We start from the raw sequence: 12,354 nt of genomic DNA on the forward strand, positions 1-12,354 counted from the left end.
TTCATATCCATGGTTTATTACATCAACCAGGCAAATACAGCAATAAAGCACAAAAATAAAAATGCATGTTGCAGACAGTGCAAACATTAGCGCTGTTTAATCAGGCTGATCATCTCAATGATCACATTCGAGGCATGGAAAAGGTTTGAAGTGCCATAAAACTCCACCATATAAGAAACATGCACAGAAAACAAAGCTATGACGGCTGCGATTGAAGTAATGGCATGAAATTACATGAAAGTAGGTGCATAAAGATGCACATGGAACATAAAGCACTGGGATTACTCTTCACATTTGAATTCTTCAGCTGAAAGAATACAGCAGTTTTCAAGACAATGGTCCAAACAGCTTTAGCATCGACAAACGTGCTTAACAGAGGACATTAGAGCATACATTGAGTCTGTGTACAACCTCCAGACATGCTTCTGAACAACTACAATTTGAAGCAAGTACGATCTACCTGAAGGATACATATAGTACAGCTTACAGTGAGGTTGGCGGCGGCAGTAAAAAAAATATGAGCATTTCTCATCACTACGCTCTATGTTAAAATACAGCCACCTCATCATCTCATATTGTGTTGCGATGCTGGATCAGCCGTCCTTGCAGTCTCTTGTTGCAGTGGTGGGGCTGGTGAAAGAGCCTGCAAGGTAAAGAATAAACAGCAGAGTAATTAGCAGCTGTCGGGTTCAGCACATGTGCATATGTGGGGAACCAAGAAATACATATCAATGTGAAAGCGTCGCAATTTTCGCAACACCAACCTTCACAAGAAAGCAATAACTGCTGCACGAGGGTTCTGGTGCTGATGCAGCACGCAAATGCAGTGCTGCAATCTCTCCAGCCGTGTTGGTCTATGCAGATGACGTGCTGGCCCAAGCGTGCGCGTGGTCTGCTGCGACAGCAGGAAGTAATGCAAGAAAAAAATATAACTACAGCACTGTTCCGAAAACGCAGCCAGAAACCAAACACTGCACAAAAGGTTTTCTAAGCCCCTAAAGCAAAATCGGCACTTACAATGAAATTCTGTCAAAGCACTGCCATGGGTCTGCGCTTGATTCAGCCAAGAACTCTGGGCGTCTGCATCTGTAAAGCACAGTCAAGATACTGTAGCATGTTTCTGCACCATCCCTTCTTGCACTGTTCCAAAATATTGGAAATAACAATCACATTTTCTGATGAGTTGCAGCGATTGGTGGCTGTGCATGTACACCTTTGTAACTGCTTCACTGGGCATGGCACTTAGTAACAATTCGCCCTGTATTATCACCATTTCCTGGAGAGTTATCCACAATGCTTTCGGTCCTTCCCACCTGGCTCTCCTTTTTGATGTGGGGACAAATTTCTGCTTAGACTGCACGGTGAGTACCCGTGTGGCTGCTGCGTTCATCCAAGGTATCTGAAGTGACATTTCCAAGGAGGAAGGTGACATATCAATAACCTGGTAGCTATTTATTTTAAAACAAATGTAACTTCCACACCATGCGGTTAAGATACTGCACCACTGGTGGAGGAAAAATTCTTTTTGTTGAAGTTAACTTCTGCTTAGCACTTTGATTCATTACGCTCTCGATTTCAACGAAATGAGGAGATATAGAGTGTGCATGAATCATTTATAATTTGTTATAGGCAACACCAGCTTGAAGAGCACAAGATATGCTTCTCACACAAACAGCGACAACTCAAAGTGATGTGCATCATATCGCTTGCCCATTTTCCTATGCTGCTGAACATAGAGCCCATGCAATAAGCTGCAATAAGATGAACTCACAGACAGTTGTCAAAAAACGAGGAAAACATGCTTTTGCTACCATGATTAGCAACATGAACAGCAAGAACAGAGGATATGATTACTACGCTTCAATTATTGTTGTGTGCATGCTCTCATACGCTCTACATGAGCGTACAATATCTCGATAAAAGTTTTCAGCTTTGCAAGACGAAAGATTAAAACCTTTATGGACACAAGAAAGAAAAATGCCGGAGTTGTAGCACTAAAATACTGCGTACATGAAGGAAGGGTGGCACAGTTTTTTAAAGTAAAGGTGCATGGGAAAATAAGAATGAGCTCTACTTGTACATATAGTATAGAAACATGTCTCTCTCAAATTCCTTACGTCAGCATAGAGCAGAGCTAAAACACTTGAAGAGCTGTGCTCAAATTTTGCTTTATGGAGTATCGTAATCATTGAGCAATATTTTTAAAATATGTGTATACAGCATAAATCTTGCAATTCAAGATCCATCAGGAGCCAGTAATGCCAGACTTAATGAATTTAACCCTCTTTTCATCACACTAACTTTCCCATCATTGTTTGCCAACCTGTGGGATACAAAACCTAAAAGCCTTAGGTTTCTGAAGTCCGGAATGCATCTAAATTATTGGTTTATTGTGCTACTGAATTGATGTTTCCATTGTTCTAGAGTGCTCTAAATTGAAATGTTAGTGCTTCAAAAATTTGTTCAAATTGAATTTTGACTAGCATTCTTGCTAAACGCAGACTCTCAGAGGGCTGGTTGTGGGATATGGATCAAGTGGGCACCTTTCTCGATGGAATGTAACCACTTGACCCTCGTATATTGTCTTTGCAGTATACTTGTGCTTGTACAATGGATGAAAATGCCTTCATAAATCGAAGGGGAAAAATGAAACTATTCTCAAGATGCAGCACTTGAATTGCACTGTACTGATGACGCATTTGCACAAAGCTTTTTTTTCTTACCGCTTGCAGCTTTATTGCCCCCCCCCCCCCCCACCCCTTTCCCCCCAGGCACGCAAGTAAAATCAGCTATGAGAGAAAAGAGACAATAGATTTCGTTTAATATTGTCTCCAATTTACACACACACAAAAAAAATTAAATGCCAGTTTAGCTTCACTATGCAGAAACATACTTGCAGAAATAGTGTTTGGTACTTGCTTAGCTAGATTTTTATTTGTTTATCTTTGCTTTGCAATGTCTTCTCACGTTTCTTTTTCCACAAGACTTCTAATTGCCTATGCTGATCAGAGTAGCTGCGAGTGCGGTAATGCACCACAGCCTGTAGAAATTCCTTCATGCCTTCAATCTTCTTTCTGGTGTATAAATCAGCGAAGTAAATAATTAACCTGGCTCTAAGTCACCTGTAATAGAACGTAATAGACAATGTTTTTCTGTGCACTCGTTAATACGCGTCCCAAAGTTATTCACGCCTTTTTCCGATAAGTGCAAACCTTCACTCCCAAATTGTAACACCATCTCATTGTCGCCGTCATTTGTGAAAAAGATTTGGTGTCCCTCTTCTGCCAAAACAAAATTATGAAATTCTTCTGCTATCCTGGATGCAGCCATTTCTTTCTCTTTTTTTTTTTTTTCAGCTATTATACAGCCTCACAGAATCTACTTATGCAACTGTTTGATAGCACACAATAAGGTAAAGAAAGCAGAATTGGTGTGTTGGGTGAAAGCTGCTGCTTTCCGACTGCAAAACTACCTCGCAAAGTGGAGCATGGGTGCTTTTTGGGCGATCCGAAACTTAACTTTTCATCAGTCTACCTAAAGAGAGTCATACATGTGAGCTGTATGCCTATGTACCCACTACTTAAGTTAAACATGGTTTAATTCTTGGGAGATATGTGTCCTGTGTAACTTAGAAAATTAGAGTGCCTTATTTCTGCATTTTAATACGCAAAAGTTGTACACTGTGAAAGCAGTTTGCTCGAAATGACTGTGGCAGTGCATGCTTGCCGCAGCTTTTTCTATTCCATGAATTTCCCGACATGTGCTACTGCATGCAGTGCATCCCTTATGGTACTCCGATACAAATGATTGCACCACTGATAGTGGTTTGCCTTCTTTGTTGCCACTCGTTACAGTGTCATCATTCAATGCCATGACATTCCGTGTTGTGCTGCTGCGCCTTGTTTTCATATCTGTTGCTGCCCAGCGGCTACTCTCACTGACTCTCACTGCATAGCCTAGCAAAGCCTTGCATTACCGCACACGCTGACTGTCTCAATTCCACAAGGAAAGAGCAAGTTAACCGGTGCAATAAATGTGAAATGTTGGAAGTAGTGAACATTTTCTGGAATAATTGATGGTTGATCACAAGTTCAGATAACCAAAAAATCCCAGAGCTTCTAAATATCCTGAAGGATTGAATACTTAGCATAATCAAGATGTTGGGCAGATCCAATAGCAAGTGCTATTCACAGAATATTAAGAATGTTCAGGCACTCCTGAAAGTAGTGACATACAGTCAAAAAGGAGAAAGGTTGAGTCATGCTTGCCGGGATTTTTTGGCACAAGTAGGCGCAGTTTCACTAAGTTTAAGGTGGCGGTTCCACGGTCGCCATCTTGAGAGTAGTTCAGATTCTGCCACCAGGCTACGTTGCCACTAATCCATGACTAAGGAATTGAGTACCCAACCCTCTTGACCCGCCCTGCACTGCCTGAAGGTTTTTCTTTTGTTGATGCACAAAGATTTTTGTGGCTCCACAGCAGGGTCCAGGCAGAGAAGGGGAGGGCTTTTGTCCCCATCGCAGCATAGGCTGCCTCATTCAACTCCCTCTTCACCCCACTGCACCCGAACAATACTCGCCCGGATGACAGGACAAGAGCCTTCCCTCTACTGCCTATACTTGTCTCACACAAGATGTTTGCAGCACTGCGAAAGGCAGAGGCACACCAGTATAATCAGGATCACACACACTACAATAGGCAATTGTGCTCCTATGCATCTCTCACCCCCCAAATTGGCGGGGTGACAGTAGGAGCACAGTTCTCTATTATAGTGCACTGGGGCGAGTGGGGCGAGAGGCACTTAGGAGCAGAATTGCAAGGGCTCCTCTGCTTTTCGTGAGAGGGTTGGACTGGACTGCAGTAGGCTAGCTTCACTGAATAAAAATAGAACAGGATGTCAACATGATTGCATAGTGCACTTTTAGTACCAGTGAAAAGGAAAAGTGAATGGCATATATTTCTGCAGGCTTCCTCAATGAACCTTAGTTGAAGTTGGCGCCTGTCTTGTGTTCTTTTGATACTCGTCTTTAGCGCTGTGCAATCAAGTGATCATTAGGTGGCTTTAGAATATGGCGACCCTATCTGTAAGGGGGATAGAGTAATAGCAGGGCTCAAGTGCGCAGGCTTAGTGTAATTACCGCACCCCTCGCCTGTTCATCACAGCACACAGCGCGTGCGCTTTGTTGCCACGCTATTACCCTATGCCCCTGAGCGGTAGGGTCCCCATATCCTAAAGCTCCCTATTGTTGATGCCATAGATATAAAAGGGACCGGAACACTCCTTGATTGGAGTGTAAACTCCCAGCTCTTGCAAACAACAGAAATTTCCTTTATCAAACGTTATGACAAATATGATAATATAGCTATAATTAGCTGAACTTCAGTAAACAGTCGTCCTTGCTTATTTTTAGTTCGTAGCAAAAATTAACAAGCCTCTATTTTCCCAAGAACTCCATCTCCTTTGTCGAGAGTGATATCGAAGGATCACTTACACATTCCTCTTTGAGTTCTCTTATTTTTCTGTCTCCTACAATCTCGTGTGTCAGTTGTTATTTATTTCTGCTTATGAGTTTGCAGTCTGAAGCGACAGAAACACTACTCGTTACAAAACAGTTGCCAGTTCAAAGCCAAGCAGAAAAGCACGAAAAAAGTAGCCATACTACCCTATCTTCCCAGGATATTGCACAATCCGAAAAAAAAAAAAAACAAAAAAAAACATCGGTTAGCGAGCAGATGTACACGTTATGTTTTCAGGCACTGATAAACTAGCGAAACTAATGTAAGATGACCGATCCGTTGGCTCTCAAGAAACAAGGATGCACAAAAAAAAAACCCAATAAACAACCTGTTCAGTGTGCGGAGGGCGTTGTGTATTCTTTACTGTTGTCTTGTGGTAAGGTGTACGTAGGGCAGACCGTGAGGAGCCTAAATGAGAGATTTTGTGAACACAACAAAAATGTTCAGAACAAGAAAGGTAATATTGCCGATCACTATCTGGATGCCATCCCATCATCAGACTGCAAGCTACTCATAAGCAGAAATAAAGAAAAACTGATACGCGAGATTGTATAAGCCAGAAAAATAAGAGAGCTGAAAGAATGTGTAAGGCGATCCTCGATATCACTCTCGACGAAGGAGGTTGAGTTCTTGGGAAAATAATTTGTGCGAATATGTGGTAACGTGTGTCGCGATAACATGCTGGTATCATGTTTTGTCTATGCTCCTACAGTGTATAAAATCCTATATAATGCATTGAATAAAATTGAGTTGAAAGTTAGCGCACGTGCTGCCCGCTCTTTTTCTCAAAAGTGCTGTATTTCTTTGATGATGAACCAACTCGCTCGAACACCCACCCTGATCATAATAGTCATGCCTTTTCTCTATTACCTAAACTCGTCAAATATCGCCACGAGAGTTTTCCACCACGCAGTCAGAGGGGTTAAATGTGAATTTCGAGTGCTCTTAGCTCCGTCATGAACCTTAGACCGCGGCGCCCCTTAATCACGATTGTTTAGAGGTTCAAAATCAAATCACATTCGCTTGACTCTAATATGCATGGGCATCCTCATGAGGGGGTCTGCATCTTCACCTTATTAGTATTTGACTCGGTGAGGTGAGGGAGAATTGGCACTGAAAAATTAGTGAGGGCGAGGATGAAGGAAGGCAGAGGCGGTGAGGTGAGGGAGAGGCTGGGAAAGAGAGTTTGAGGGCGAGGACAAATGCTCCACAAGAGGCGTAGCTTCTGTAGTAACAAAATGTAGCCAGCGAACATGAGACACGAGTGCCCAGCACATTCCCTCCTCCACTGGTACTGTTGTAGAGAAAACAGAAGCAGTGGAACGGGGCACAAGCGCTACAGCCAGGCTTCGAAGGAAAAATAATAAAAAAACAGTAGAAACAACAAAGGAGCACGAACGAAAGCTACGAAACTACCTCTGCGCTCGTGATGGTGAAAAGCCTGAAAACAACCCTTTTGATAATTTCCGACCCAACAGGTGGCTGCAAACAGTCACTGAGGCCGATGTCGCTGTTTCCAGCCTCACGAAACATGACAGGCACGGTGAAGTACACAGGACCGCTGTTTCCGACCGCCAACGTCTCTTTGTCACTCAGGGAAACAATGAAAATAGCAAGTTCAGCGAAAAAATCGCGCAAATAAAATAAACAAATCTGTCCAAAAGAAATGGGACGTGCCAAAGAAACGTCGAGCACAGAAGACCGAGGTCGGGTCATTGAGCTGCTACGACCCTGCCAACCATTTTTTTTTTTGTTGTTGTTGGTTCTCCCTGGACTAAGGGCATGAGTAGGTGACGATGATTGAACAGAACTGCAGTGGCAAAGTCAAATTTATTCACATTTTTGTAACATTTTGTTCCAGTCCTGCCTAAGATGTGGAAAATTAACAAACAGCAGTGTACTTGGGCTGATACCAGTAAATAAACTACAGTTTAGCATCCAATGCATTTTCTAATGAGTTTGCAGAGCTAAGCAGAATTTTAGTATTTCTTTTACCACTTTTATCTTTGCTGTGAACTTGTAAAATCTTCATATCATGCAGCAAATTTATGCGGCACTAACAACCTCTTCTCCGCATTTCATAATTTCCATAGCATTAAGTTTTATTTTTGCTTCGAGGGATTGCATGATACCGACCTTCTAACGCTCAAGACTTCAACGCCTCACTTTCAGTGTAAGGCTGACTCGATAATAAGAATGCAGAGAGATTTCGCGTTGTCTGGATGCATCTTTAGCTGGTAGATAGAAATTATGACAGCACTGTTCTTTGAATGGCTGATTCCGCTTAGTCGTTCCTTTGGAAGGAAAAAGGCCTCTCTGTTCATCGCTTTCCATATGTTGAGTGTGCTAGCGGTTATTCGCTTCTCGTGCCAGGCAGCCCCATGAGCAGTGAAATGCCTGCTTTTGCCAAACACAAGCACACATCCTGTGTTACTAAAAAAACTAAAAACGAGTAACGAAAGCCACTACTTTTACTGTACCGGGAGCATGTTTCGTTCGCCGGGTACAGTGTTCGCTGTAGCCGGGGCGCACCTCAGCTGCACGTGTGAGAGCTTTAGCTGGCAGATTCGTTCGAAGACGAACTCGGCACACAAACAGCATTACACACTGAATGGGAGGCAATAAATACATCACAAAGCAAGCAAGTGTACACTGGCAATGGATATTTTTCAAGTAGCGCTACTGCGCATGCGCGCAGCCTCCTCGGACGCCATTTTCGCTGGGATGCCATTGGAAAATAGGAGGAGGACTTCACTGCACGTCCTTTTCCAGGAAACGACGTCCCTCCCTTCATCAACGCGACGAACTGCTGCACAATAATTGCGTACAGTGCTAGTATCTTCTAGGCCTCTCACAACTTGCCCCCCCCCCCCCCCCCCTCCCTGCCTACCGCAGCTTGCCTCAACAGAGAAGACGCGGCCAGGTTCGCCAGCTTCCTGTTGTCATTGCAAGGGAGGGGGCTATGTTCACAGATGACTCGCGCGTTTCCACACAGGCTAGACAAGAGCAGCCCTACACTCAACTACCATTTGGAAGATTGCACAAATTCTTGGCAACGCATCCCGTCAATAGTACTTTGCTTGTCGCCCGCAAGAAGGGTGTCCTATTAGAAAAAGGTCCATTCGCGGAAGTTGCGAGACTCGATTCGTCACAGAGGGGGAGACCCAAACAATACCCCAGCCATCGCGGCCAGGTTCGCCAGCTTCCTGTTGTCATTGCAAGGGAGGGGGCTATGTTCACAGATGACTCGCGCGTTTCCACACAGGCTAGACAAGAGCAGCCCTACACTCAACTACCATTTGGAAGATTGCACAAATTCTTGGCAACGCGTCCCGTCAATAGTACTTTGCTTGTCGCCCGCAAGAAGGGTGTCCTATTAGAAAAAGGTCCATTCGCGGAAGTTGCGAGACTCGATTCGTCACAGAGGGGGAGACCCAAACAATACCCCAGCCATTGTTCGGATGTCCCTCTTCTTGACAAATTCGTCGCAAGACGTTCCACTTTGCCCCCACCCAAGTCGACAGCGTTTACGTTTTCTGTAGCAGGGTCGGGCCGAGTCAAACCCCCCCCCTACACCGGAATTCGACTCGACCACTTGACCCTACCCGCCAGTGTTTACGTCGCTCGCTGGATGGAAAGGAAAGGGCAGAGTGAAAACGTTGTAGAAACGTCATACCCTCTCGTAAATACCCCTCGATTCAGGTAAAGCCCCTTGATACTTTGAAAGTTACGCCAACGATTGAACTTTGCCGCCGCCGCGCTACCCCCTCGTCCCTTGCGCGCCCCTTCGCTGAAGGCCGGCTCTCAGTCCGATTTCCTGAGCGACGATTGGTCTCCCTGCCGTTGCCCTTAGAAACCGACGTGCGTCCGGCGTTTTCCTTGTGTTTTCTTTTTCCTTCGCGCCATTTTTCTCCTAGTCTCGGCGAGCGAATATTGCGCGCTGTGCTTTTATTGCAGCGTGCAAGCTCTATGCCGTGCTGTTGCGCGTACAACTGCAGCAAGCGGCCTGAAGATGGTTATGCGGTATTCATGATATCTCAAGGCAAGCGTGACGGCTTGCGCACAAGTCAATGGATCCACAAGATTAGTCGAAAGACGTTTATTCCTAGAAAGAACAGAGTTGTTTGCGACGTCGGGTGCCTTTCTCACTCCCCGTAATAACGCGTCACCTGACGCTGCGTTTTTTATTCCTGCTTGCTCCTCAATATTTTTGCGGCGGCAGCATGTTCATTGTATAAAAATAAGGTTGTCCTCTGCAGCATGCTGAATATTCTGCGAGGCTCCAAGGCTCCATCATTTAACACGCTTCGACTTCTGTACAGTCAGAAACAGGGCGCTATAATCTGCTTTTTGCTGTCAGAGATAACTGGAAAATTACAGTCTCTCGATTGCATTTGTCGCGATTATGCTAGGATCCCTGGCCTCCTTCACTAAAAATCAAAATTCAGGCTTGTAGAGGAGCTAGCCTTTCCAGCTTGTACTTGTAGTGTGCGTCGGTTACTCGGGAGCAATTAATGCTGGCCTTGAAAATCTCTTTGGCAACTAAACCCGAGGTATTGCGGGTAATCTGCACTAGTTAGGTCGTACGGCATTTTTTTTTTTTCAATTCTTGAATGTGTTGCCATGCTTCGACGCACGCGTGAGTTAAAAAATATGCATTCGTTTTATCAGGGATACGGCCAATGTGCAGGAGGTGTTCATATGATCACACACGCTTCACTTTGACAATGACTACTAGGCGTTGGCAGGTTACCTTCGCTTTGAAAGCTGGAGCTCTAAAACCGCGATTCCGCATATTCATTTATTGCGAGAAAAGTTATCCCATCGATGTCAAATCAGCTGAAATCATTGCATCAATTTTCTGTATTTACGAAACTTAAACAATCAATAATGATTATAGTTATGATGTAAAAATAGGGGAACATTTTGCGAGCAACAATTCTTAACACTGTAACATATTACTCATTTCAATTGTATGCAAGATTTTTTTTTCACCTAGCCTGAGTGATTAACTCATCGCTCTATGTTCTAGCTACATTTCACTGAAGACCAGTTTGAGCCGCCAATATTACACGAACTCGAAAAAAAAAAACAGGCCAAACGCAGTTCCATCAATTTTCTCTCACCGACCTGTCCTGAAGTAAAAGAAGCCTCCTCGACAGAGACATGAACCTCGCTCTGATAGTAGTCAGTTATTTCTGTGGCTTGCTCTTTTCCCTCCTCCACTAATGAGAAAACAAGAAAGTATAAGAATTAAAAGTCAATGTATAGTTGTCTCGTCTGATATTATGAGATAATAGAGATATGACTGACAACGTAAGTCGATGAAAATTGAAGTATATCAATGGGTCATGGGGCGGCATCAGATTAAATAGTGATGGTTATGAATAGTGATAGGTAATGATGGTGACTGTTACGGATAATAATAGTAAATGATAGTAATAGGCCCGGATAGTGAGGTGATAGTGTTCGTTGCGGATAGTGACAGTTACGATAGGTCTCTGGCATTAGTAGATATAGTGATAGATAGGATAGTGATAGTTAATGAATTGGCAGTTATATGCTTTCTCATTTCTGCACGTTGAAGACCTATGTGCACCTTGTAATTTTTTTATTTGATTCTTGCGTTCAATGAAATCAAGCTCTTTTACATAGCGCATGAGACCACAGCATGCTTACCCCAGAACTTCAGTGTGTCGGCAATAGGACCCACCACTTCTCCCAGTGTACCCTGCTGGCTTTTAACCACACGCGAAGTCAGTGAGGGGCCGCGTACTCATAAAATTATTTAATTCCTCCATCAGCATCATATCAAGACTGCCGTGGCAAACTTGTTCCTTGCCTCGAAGCAGCAAGGAACAGCTCAAAATTTGGTTTTATACAAAATTAACTAATTAACGCAGATTATCGCGGATCGCTAACTAGCACAGTGCCATTACACTTGGCCTAAGTTTTCCAGCGGTATACGGTTCGATGTTGCAGCTGAAATTTAGATCTTAATTGCAATTTACTAAATATCAATTAATTTGGCTCAGTAATTGATCGAAATACATGTACAATTAACCAATAATCCAATCTCATGGTTGATCACGTGACATATACTATGCTTAGAGAGATAGCTTGACAGTATAGCGAAATAGACTAAGTCCTGCTTTGACCTTCTCTGATCTTGAAGTTCAAAGCACCAGCCTGGATCGTTTTCCGAAGTTTTACCGCGGTGACAGATTTCACGCTTTAAAAAAAAAAAAACACAAAGTCAGAGGCAGTACTAGATTAAGTGCACAAAGTAAAACCTTATCATGAGACTTAAAAGTGTCTGTAGCATAGAACTCGCCTGAAAGCTTTGTTTATCAGTATTCCCCATTCAAACAGTTCTAAGAAGAAACCAATCAATTCATGAACTTTACTTTCGGCATTCTCAATGCTTTTCTCGCAATTTTTCAAAAATTTTGTGCACTCCTGAAGTGCAGACCTGGCCCAAAATCTTGCGCTTCACTCCCTGCTGCGACCGGCCGGCGGGCGTCAAGGAGAAAAAGCGTGTCGTGCGCAGCGCTCGCCGCCGCCGCGCGAGGAGAATCGAGGAGAAAAGCGCGGCGCGGAGGAGAGTGTCGCTACTTTCAAATTATCAAGGGACTTTAGATTCAGGGTATTTGTAGCGCCACCCTTGTAATTTTTCTGAACTGCGACATTGTTAGTCCACATACATTTCGTAGACGGCGCTACATACTAGATTTATCGCATGTGACTCTGCTATTCCACTATTATTTGTTTTTTGTACACTTTGTAGTTGATAATTGTTACCAGTTGAATAAAGGAAGGAAAGCCCGAAACTTTAAC

The 12,354-nt window shown here is 43.6% G+C and overlaps 1 protein-coding gene and 1 long non-coding RNA gene across 6 annotated transcripts in view; one reads left to right on the plus strand and one right to left on the minus strand.

Moving 5' to 3' along the window:
- Positions 1-12,354, plus strand: part of LOC146200236 (uncharacterized) — a 45,879-nt gene that overhangs the window by 28,894 nt on the left and 4,631 nt on the right. The gene's annotated exons all lie outside the window — the stretch shown is intronic.
- The window catches only part of LOC146200237 (uncharacterized), a 22,418-nt gene continuing 10,064 nt past the window's right edge, over positions 1-12,354 (minus strand). For 2 of the 3 annotated variants that reach the window (XR_014705215.1, XR_014705216.1), the window contains exons 3-6: positions 1,171-1,399; positions 1,018-1,086; positions 765-895; positions 1-643 (exon numbers count right to left, since the gene is read on the minus strand). This is a non-coding gene — a long non-coding RNA (uncharacterized LOC146200237). The remainder of the gene's footprint in view (positions 644-764; positions 896-1,017; positions 1,087-1,170; positions 1,400-12,354) is intronic. The other variant, XR_014705217.1, reaches the window with a different exon arrangement.

This window comes from Amblyomma maculatum, chromosome 2 (genome assembly GCF_055883805.1).
Source record: "Amblyomma maculatum isolate TAMU_Amacu chromosome 2, ASM5588380v1, whole genome shotgun sequence".
NCBI classification, from domain to species: domain Eukaryota; kingdom Metazoa; phylum Arthropoda; class Arachnida; order Ixodida; family Ixodidae; genus Amblyomma; species Amblyomma maculatum.